The 10,907-nt window shown below is 27.1% G+C and overlaps 3 non-coding genes across 3 annotated transcripts; 1 reads left to right on the top strand and 2 right to left on the bottom strand.

Annotated features, from left to right (window-relative positions):
- Positions 1-3,348: 3,348 nt before the first annotated feature.
- Trnay-gua (transfer RNA tyrosine (anticodon GUA)) lies at positions 3,349-3,441 on the bottom strand. Its single transcript has 2 exons — positions 3,405-3,441; positions 3,349-3,384 (listed from the first exon to the last, which is right to left on the bottom strand). It is a non-coding gene; the product is annotated as a tRNA-Tyr (tRNA).
- Positions 3,442-3,699: 258 nt separating this feature from the next.
- Positions 3,700-3,773, bottom strand: Trnan-guu (transfer RNA asparagine (anticodon GUU)). Its single transcript has one exon. It is a non-coding gene; the product is annotated as a tRNA-Asn (tRNA).
- An 834-nt stretch (positions 3,774-4,607) lies between these two features.
- Trnad-guc (transfer RNA aspartic acid (anticodon GUC)) lies at positions 4,608-4,679 on the top strand. The gene has a single exon. It is a non-coding gene; the product is annotated as a tRNA-Asp (tRNA).
- Positions 4,680-10,907: the final 6,228 nt, after the last annotated feature.

Below are 10,907 nucleotides of genomic sequence, written 5' to 3'. Positions count from 1 at the left end.
AGGTTGGGCCAGAAAAGTTCGCGGAATAGGGGGGGGGAGCTAAAAAGTAAGAAATAAAACGGATTTTTTTTTGCTTCTCTATGTATTCTCCTTTAATTTTAATACATTTATTAGATCGATGGGTTAATTTATTTATACCTTCGAAAAAAATTGTTTTGTCTTTGTCGTCGAAAAAGGCTTGAATTGCGCTCTTCTTGTCTTCGTCGCTGGAAAATTTCTTCCCAAGATGATCTTTTTTCTTTTCTTTTTTTATAGAGGTTATCCTTTTCATTGTAGTCAATCAGAAGAATTCACTATGTATCCCAGAAAGCAGTGGCCATGACCTTTCCAACCGACGAAGACACTTTGAATTTCTTTAGGGGTGGTGTGCTCTTTTAGTGCCACTGCATGGAGTCCTCTTTGGACTCAGGCTATATATATCATCAATACTTTTGATTAACACCATAAGTAGATTGCAAAAAGACTTATACATACACGTAACACGCACACATATATACAAATTTATGACAGATTATAAATTGTAAAGCAATAGTTACATGTTACATAGTAAATAACTTTTTAAATTATATATTAAGAAAAAACGTCTCATTACAAAAGGCAATAGATGTCAATTTAAGATCAATAAATAGTTATAAGCAATACCAAGGTTAAAATCATTCAATGTTTGGCACTTAAAAACTAACTCACGAAAATGGAATACGCAGTCATGGCCTTAGCCAGTCTCGAGAGATGGCGCTATCACAGAACTGATTTAATATAAATTGTTATTTTCATCTAAACTAGCTTATAATTTGATAGCGCTGAATGCATGTTTTTAAATATTATATTAATTTGTATAAATTATAATTATTAAAAAAAAGTATACAAGTTCGTAAATTTTAATCGTTTTTTTTTTATTAAAATTTTATTGTTCCTTTGTTAGTAATAATTAATAATTCCCAATTTATGTTTCCAGAAACATAATAAAAAGCAATTATCGATAACGATTGGTGTTACTTGATAGAGCATCTGGTAAAATCGTAACTTATCCGGTTGAACGCGACATATCCGATTTTTGCGGTTTTTGCGCAATTCACACGAAACTAATGACATGCATTGAGGTTAAATATAAGGTTTGATTGAAAAATATACGAAAATAGAATCGGACATTCTAAAAGTTATTAATTAATACTCCATATACGTTCAGTCTTATTTATTATGACTTTCCTAATTTACAACTCATATCAAATAAAAACCTTAACTCTAAAATATCTATATCTATATATATAGATATTGGTATATTTAATTAAGTATATAATATAAATTTCTTCATTTAAATTTGTCACATTTTAATACCCAAGTTACACGACAATTTGAATAAAACTAATATTTTCGAATGTACTCGTTTTTCATTATTTTAAATTACATACTCCCAACTTTTTCGGTTACTTTGCAGTAACCGTGATCACGTTCAGACGAGATGAAAATGTCTATCAATTAGTCTCGTTACCTGTCGTCTGCAAGAGGGAGTATATTGTTTAAAGTAATAAAAGAAGCGTATTACATCCGTCAATATTACTTTTATTTAAATGAATACTCTCGAAAATTTTAGATATCAATATATGACAAGTTATGAAAATTTCATAACAATCAAATATCCCTCTCTCAATACCCTTAGTAAGTGTCTCGTCAGTCATCACTATACTAAATACCGATAGTTTAATTTCACTTGCATTTTTTTTATATTCAAACTTAAAAATCCTCCTAACTGATGGTAAGTTAAAATGTAGCATAATTATTTTTTTAAATACACAAATAACAGTCTAAAATTATATCGAAGTTAATTTATAAATAACTCCCGATTTGTAGAGCGACGATGCAAGCGTGTGATAAAATAAAACACATGATACAGATAACAAAAATTATAATAATCTGAAATAATTTAAAATATATCTGTCATAAAATATATTAGCAACATATATAATTCTTAAACAGGAATCCGGAGTGAACGACCTTATGATATTTGCTCATTTGATCTTTTCATTAATTCGCCGTTATAACAAATATAACTGTAAAAAAACTTTAAATCTATTCAGAATTAACATTAAAAATTGAAATGAAAACACTCAAACGACAATCTATTATAAAATACATACAAAAAACTGGATATCACTAACATGTATTAACTTATTTTCATTATTATAAACCTAGTATATTGACATTTTCGAAACATTTTAAAACGATTTCTGAAAAATGTATATTTTGGATATAAATATCTATATATTTTTTTATAAAATCCGCTCACATAAACTAGCATTTTAAAATATAACTTTATTCTGTATTTTTACATACGATTGGTATGTTTATATAAATAATATCAATACAAAAAGTGCTTAGTCCAAGTTGACATTGTAACGAAGCGTTTTTCGTCTTACATTCAATAATATACGTTAATACTATAATGTGTGAAGATCTTTGAATTAGTAAGTTAAACTTCGTACCTAATTGTAAACATATGTGTATAAAATAAAAAAAACTAATATAATAATGAATTTAATAAATTAATAAATAATGAACAACAAGTGTTTCAGTTAATTTCAAAACGGACACTCTGTTTAATTCGCTGCGTAGCAAGAATACCATGCGTGTTCTTAGTATCTACCGACTGACTCTCTTACTCTCTCCGACTTTCCACATTTGTGTATCTTTCTCTCTCTCTCTCAGCGTAAAACGTTAAACGCAACCTTGTTGAAAGTTAAACTGTTATCTCTCTTTATGTAGCGACGATTTCATCTCTACCAATGATACTGGACATTAATCTGGATTTTTTTTTTTTTTATTAAATTATATTGATTACCATACTTATAAAGTATGACATATATGAAAAGCGCCTTTATTATTTATATAATGTATAATAGTGTATCAGATTGAGTTGTGGTATCTTAAGACACATTGGATATTAGAAAGGTAAATCGTTTAATTCAAGGCAAATGACTTAACCTAGTATAATTTTGTATTTATAGTACACATATAATATATTAAAGAAAAATGTTATATTAACTATTAAGGAAACAAAGCATGAAGTATTTGGAGCCTTTAATAAAATGAGTGAATTAGAATGAATGAATTAATTAACAAAGCGCAGGTTATTGAAATTTTGGTAGAGAAAGAAATATTATAACAACTAACTACCTATCAAGAAGTTTTATATACTCCTATGCATATATATACATCATAAAATAGTTGAAATTGAATCAGGTCTAATATGTTTTATTTTTATTTAAAATAGAGTTACATAAATTTATATAGTTTTCATAATAAATGGAAAAATTTGAAAATGTTATGCAATAAATAAAATGTGCAAAAAATTCCTTCGAGCCGGATTTGAACCAGCGACCTATGGATATCAGCTATGAGTTTGTCCTCTACAGTCCACCGCTCTACCAACTGAGCTATCGAAGGCTTATGTAGGTGTTCGAAAATATACATTATATTTAATTGACGCTTTTTATAATGTTTATTTTAATATCAATATATTAAAATGAGTGACAAAATTGCTTTTTTTTTTAACTATTATTGAAAAGTATTCAAACACAATGGAAACATCTTACTGAAAAAAATAATAATTTATAATTGAGAGAAAATTAATCAAAGAGAATTTCACCAAAACGAGATATTTACTTGTATGTAACAAAGGGTTAAAAGAAGCAAAAAAAATCTCGCCCCCGGGTGGGCTCGAACCACCAACCTTTCGGTTAACAGCCGAACGCGCTAGCCAATTGCGCCACGGAGGCAGATGACACTACTTATGAAATATTTTTTTTTGTTCTATAAATATTTACACAACAAATTCATTCAATGAAAATTAAAAATATTTTTAATATGTTTGATAATTTAAAGAATATATTATAAATCAATCGTCATCATAATCGATCAAACGCTTTTAATAAAATTATATACAACTCATATTATTATATATTTCATCCCTCCCTGTAGAAGTATAGGATAAGGAAAAGTATTTGTTCTTCATAGTACAAGAGGCTGTAACTAAAAAAATCTTCAAAGTGATGATACTGAGTTATATACTAAATATTGTTTTAAAACATAATCTTAAAATTAATTTAAGACTTTTTTTAATATGAGTAAGTGTTGATTTAATGACTCCATACATTATTTAATCTTTTAAAAAGGCTTTGAACCTGATTATCAACAGTGCTTGTTTAGGATACTTGAAGTGATACAGGGTGTTGTCCTTTGCTTTATTGGTATATATATATTTTATTGATAAATAAATAAAATGCGAAATATGTAGTAAGTTCAATATAAGTTTTATTATATGTTTTGATATATTATTTTTTGTTATCGAGTATTTATTTCAAAGCGATTACCAAGTTTTAATCTCACGCTACGTAATATTAGATAAGAAATCTTTTTGGTATACAATAAAGGATCCGACGTTATAAATGTGAATTAAAAAACATATAGTGCACGAAATACAGATTAAAATGTTCTAAAGATTAATATTATTTAATAATTAATCCACGTTTAAACCAAACTAAATCGTAATAAATAACGTAAATAAATATCTCATAATGGTATCATACATAATATCTGCCCACGTGACATAATCCTCGGTAGTATAGTGGTAAGTATCCCCGCCTGTCACGCGGGAGACCGGGGTTCGATTCCCCGCCGGGGAGTATATACATTTTTGTAGTTTTCGTCTATTTTTTTTTCTTTTATATAAATCGAGATTGTCATTGGCATTATTGATTATCATAGTATTTTTGATTGTACTGACTGACATTAAAGCAAAATGTCCGCCACGCCCTAACCTATAAAATTCAACAAGTTCGCGTATCTTTGTTAAAGTCAGACCTTCGCCTTTATTCCGTTTGTAACTGGAGCAAACACCATGGACCGTTCACTTCCTTGATTTAACGTGACCAATTACTTCTAAAAAGTAAATAATTCATATGAAACCTCCTTATATGAATCAATAATATAATCGTTTAAATAAAATTAGTTCAAAGCACTTTATTATTATTTGTAAATAGATTTATATTATGAAATTACTGGCTAAAATTATTTCTCATTTAATTAACAAATATATTTTAGCTAGCGTATAAAAAATAAAATCAATTTAATACAAATTCTTATACATTATCGTCATTTATATTCGAGTCAACGAAACAATGGCTAGCGTATTATAATTTTTCCCATGGTCGGTATTGAAAAGAAATAGTTTGGCAACCCATTGTATCTATAATGCACCTGTGTGGCAATTTTGTTTATGTAACAGCAGACTTTTATATAGATGGACATTAAAAAACATTCAGAATAATTTCTAAGTATACAAATTGATGTTTTAAAATATATAACGCGATACAACAAACATAAATCAATTTCTAAATAAAAATTTATAAATATCAAATTGGCTGTATACTTTCAAATAACATGTTAGATGGAATTAAAAAAAAAACATAATTTTAAATTTTACTGGCTTCCGAGAAAAAAAAACTAACTATTTTATTGAGGGGAAACATCCATGGCAATATTTTCACAAAGCAATAAATGTAAAAATTCACTCATTTTTTTGTATGAAATTAAATATAAATATGATCATTCATACCTATGAGTAATCGAACAAAAGCTATAATAACATGAAATCTAAGAAATAATGATGTTTTAAATATAGGTACGTCGACTTTATTATTAAACGTGTTATTAAGTCTTTACAGATCATGGCATATCATTTCCATATATTATTTATTATATATTCAAAGATGTAAAAAAATAATATTATAAATGAAACGTTAAATAAATTTGTTAAGTTTTCAAAAATTTCACAAATATTATTTCAGAATATTTTTATGCTATTTATTACTTAATTTTTTAGTCATTTCTCCTTTCAGGAAAACATAAAAAGCACAGATAAAAATATAATTATATTTCTTTCTTGTATACAGTCAAATACGACTTAATTTTTTTATTACAGTTTTTTTTTCTATAAGTGAAATAAAATATACGACAATGTTGCAAGCTATCGCAAGTTAAATATTCGTTTAATATTCTTGTTAATATTCCCACGGTGCGGTCTATTTGCATGCCGGACATTATATTATGACAGAAATAAATACCTCGCCTTATTAGACTAAGTTTTTGTTTCATATGTAAATTGAGATATATTTTATGGCTGTATGTACTAAAACATTTTTGAAATTGTAAAGACGAAGGTTCATAAAATAAGGTCATATGTAATTATTTTGAAATAAACTTGTGTTTAAAAGATATTTGAATCGAGCGAATTTTTTTATCTATATTAGTTCATCATCATAGTTAATTTTAATGTATATTTTCAATTTTCTGTAGATACTCAAATTAGTGCATAAGAATTTACAAATTACATTCAATAATGCTATATATCGTTTTGCTTGATAACATTCGAAAAAACTATGGCGCGAAAAGAAATAAATTGATTAAATTAAGTTCAATAGTACACTAGAAATGTCATTATGTTTGACATTTAGTGACAATGCACACAGACTAACCTTCATGGATTGTCATGTCTGTGTGTCAAATTCATAGACTGCTGCGTATGTGTAATATTTATTTATAAAAAAATAATATATTTCAAATACATTTAAAAATACAGCTATATAACGTCAAACCCTTCTTCATATAAACTTTGACTGTGTGTGTAAACTCCACGTTTTCTGTTAACTTCTGTTAAATTCTTTTAAAAAGGGATAAAAGTTTTTGATACACGTCCTAATAATTTTATTTTATACAATGCATTTATAATTTTTACGTCACTTACAAAGCATTTTTTTTTATAAGTATTGTCCTATAACATATTTAATTTTAAAATTAATTTCATTTTAATATCATTGTTATTTCGTACATAATATTCAAGATGGCTCCTAATTTATAAATATCTGTGGTGAAGTGACCCAAGATTCGTTATAAAATCAATTTTAACTTTAATTTTTATTATTCAAAAAATCAGAATAAGAAATTATTGACATATAAGAAAAAAATACGTCGCAACAAAAAAAACTTAATTGAATACGTAAATATTTAATGAAGGTAAAAAACCTCTTAACAGTTACAATTAGATATTGAGACGAAGATAAAATAAGAATTAGTAATGATCATTGGAGTGGAGAATCCTCCAAAAATCGCTAAAGAAGCGCAAGGTCAATGACGTTAAAAAAAAACCGAACAGCTATAAAATATCTCATATCAGACGTCATTGGAATGTATAAAAAAAATACGACGGTTTTTCACCTTTTTATATTTGTATAACATGTCTAACGATGTTGCGCACAGATTAAAAATAAAACCAATAATTTAGAAAGTTAGATAGTGTTTATGATTAAAAAATTAAGTAAAATTATATTCGTATTTGTTCTAATTTCTTATTAATTGCTTTTATAAAATTATAAAGATTTTATAGTTGCAAAAAGAAATGTCCTCTTAGGAAGTAAAAAATCGCCTTGGCTGTGCGGATGTTCGAACACAAAAAAAAGTAAATAAAAATTTGACCTTTAGCTCGAGTTCCATAAACATTGCTCGGACACCATAATTAAGATATGATAAATAATAAATTACATTCCCAACATTGATAAGTTGAATAAATGTCATAGTTAAACGACCTTTGAATACATCAAATATGGCAGCATCAATGTTACATATCTTATCAGAAATCATTTTGGTTTTTGTTGTAAAATACATTGCTTTTCAAAATGTTTTTTATCATTTTCATTGTTAGTCAATATTTTCAGATATATATATATATTCTTTCTATAATATGTAAGAGGTATAAAATTGAAATTAAAGAAATCATTAGAGAGGTTTAAAAACTCAATACAAAGCCATACGAAGCGATTCCAATTTCTCATACACCTACCATAATGGTACACTGTATATGGAGTTATGAATGTAATACTATTAACGCTCAGTATGTTGTATGGCGAAGGAAACTGGGAGTAAGCGTTATATTAATAATATTTCTATCATATCTAACACTCCCGTATGGCGCGCTTTCAAAACCACGTTTTCTGATTTGATCCCGCAGTATTTCGTAATTAAAATTGATTCGCTGTAACTCTTATTTCTTCTCTACTAGATAACAAAATGGTCGTGCATAAAGTGTCTTGTGTAAGAAATAGAGAAGGAGATTAACACATTTCCGTCGTCTTAAATGATGAAACAATATGAGCGAGTTTTTAATTATTGTTCATATTACACAGAAGTAGGGTTTGAATGTATAAGAAATAAAAATCATACCTCCTTCATGCCAACAATAGACGGAATATTATAATTTTGATTGACATATTGTTCAGTTTATATTATTCCTCGATTTGTATTCTTTAATTCTGATTGTATTAATTGTATTTTTATTTGTATATCATAAAAAATATCTGAAATAATACATGCTTACAAAAGAAAAAAAAATACATTAATTATTCAGCTATAAACAGTCAAATTAATTGTATTCGCACATTGATCGATCCCTATTGAGGTTTGTTTTTTTTTTTATGAAATTTTAAGGTTAAAGTGCAAAGTTACGTTTAATGAGTGGAAAGTATTCAATCGAAAAACAATAATCAGTACTATCACTCAATTTTTCAAAACTAGTTTTACCTAATTTTGGTTAAAAATAACTGGAAAAGTTTATTAAGGTATACTATTTTAAAAATAAAATCACGCCATCTAGTAATTAATGGCAAAAGTTTTGTCGCCATCTATTATTGATTCCGATAACTATGACACGGGCTGTGACATCTCGTGACGAATAAAAAACTATTAACTTCTTTAGCTATAACAGGTGGCGCTTTTGATAAAGAATAAATATCAAATTCTTCACCTTTGTTTTGTTATGAAGAAAATATGAATTAAGTTTTTATACTTTCTGTTCCTGATTATAATAAAATCAAAATCCAACTAACATTTTTATTTATTATTCCAGCAAAAGCTCGTTAATATGTAAACACGATAAAAACAAAGAAGATAAAACTACATTTATAAAAACAGTCTTGCAGTCTTTCATTCAATAAAATAATTTTGTTTTAATGTCACAATCATAAATTTTAACATCCTACAAAATGACATAATATTGACATGATACGTATATAGCATTTAATTTTAAATATTATATAAGGCATAAAAATTAAGCTAACGTTATTTAAGAAGCAGTTACAGAACTGCCTTAAAAATTCTTTACTGCATTAAAAAGTCTTTAAAAATTTTCTTTTTAGCCTGTCGGAACTACGCAACAGGAATCAGGATCTGACGTAACCGCCAAGATATAATCCCTTAGCGTATTTTTCGCAATTTCTCACTATCTCGTGGCGCCTTTTCCTCGCAATGTCATTGGCGGATACGACGTGACGTCATCGCGCCCACGCGTCTTGCGTGACGTAAACCGATCGATGACTATCTATATCCTTGTCTCACGTATATATCCCCAGTGCCGATTGTCCTTCTCTAACGGGAATGCTTCGAAATTCAAATCCGTGGGCGTCCTCATGCGTACCGATGTCAATATAATAGACATGCCGGGATATTTACTGTGTGGTTTATTTTTAAAAAGCTGATAGTACATTGATTTCATTACAAGTTCTTTGTTTGATTTATTATATATTCAAATTAAATAATGAAGTTATGAAGTATTTTACGAACAGTCCTCTTAATAAGACGGAATATCAATATATTCATTAAATATGTACCAAAATGTGGAACTTGTGTTAATACAAATCAATTTGAAAATTGTAAGGACTTCAATATGAAGTAATAATTACGCAATCATTACAACATAACTTCAACGGATTATATATTTATTGTAATTTATCATTATTGCATTTTTATAAGAAATGTAAAGTATTTGACAAATAAGTTACAAATTAAACGATAAAAGATACAGTAAATAGTTGAATGTGTTCCTAGAAATATCGTTAGTATCAATGCGTCATTGTCTTTCTGAGGAAGTTAGCCGTTAATGAACATTAGTCATGATTTGACCGGTTTTACCGAATTCTAGAACAATTATCTCATATCTAGATACCAATAAATATATAAATAAATAAATTAATATAATTTATATATATATAATAATAAATAATAATATATAATATAAATAATAAATTTATATATATAATAGTAAATATAGTTGATATTATTTATGTCTTAATGTTTTTATAGCGGTCTATGTATTTTTTTTTGGTTGGCAAGTTCATATCCAGCGACCTTCAGCCTGTCGTGTTGTAGGAGTCATTATTTTTCTGTCTGGCTCGTATCTGAACAGAGCGGCGCCTGAGTGTCTGTGATCAGATCTGCAGTGGCTTTAAAGATTATATACATATATATATATATAGTGTGATTGTAAGCATGTGTGCGTATATGTATGTGCGTGTTTCTCTGTTTTACGAAAGTATTTAATATTAACGTCTTTGTTATCACCTTAATTAATTTAATTAAATAAATTGATAGCATGTTATTTTATTATATTAAGTTTCTGTGCATATTTTTTTTTATATATGCATATACAATTTCATTGAGGATCTCATTCATTAATTTCGAATAAAAATCATAGAGTATTAAAATTTTTAACAATTTTACTCTAACAATAATATTGAAATACATTGAGATGAGAAAAAAAATATTAATCTGTTACCGTAATATGAAGATTTTTTGTTTCAATTTCCCCTCAAAATTTCATCTCTTTTGAGTTTGATTATTTTATTATATGCAATTCATTAATATATTTATGATTCATCAGCATATAAAAAAGTAGGCGAAATTATTTATAATGTAGATTTTATTCACTAAAATATTTGGAAGAACCTTAAATATTACCAAACGCATTCGACTTCCCCAGGTTTAAAGTTGATAATAATCGGCAATTTTTTCTTTATTTATTTTAA

This window comes from Danaus plexippus, chromosome 26 (genome assembly GCF_018135715.1).
Source record: "Danaus plexippus chromosome 26, MEX_DaPlex, whole genome shotgun sequence".
NCBI lineage: Eukaryota > Metazoa > Arthropoda > Insecta > Lepidoptera > Nymphalidae > Danaus > Danaus plexippus.
Note: the sequence above shows the minus strand (reverse complement) of the source record. Positions and strands in the feature narration are given on the sequence as shown.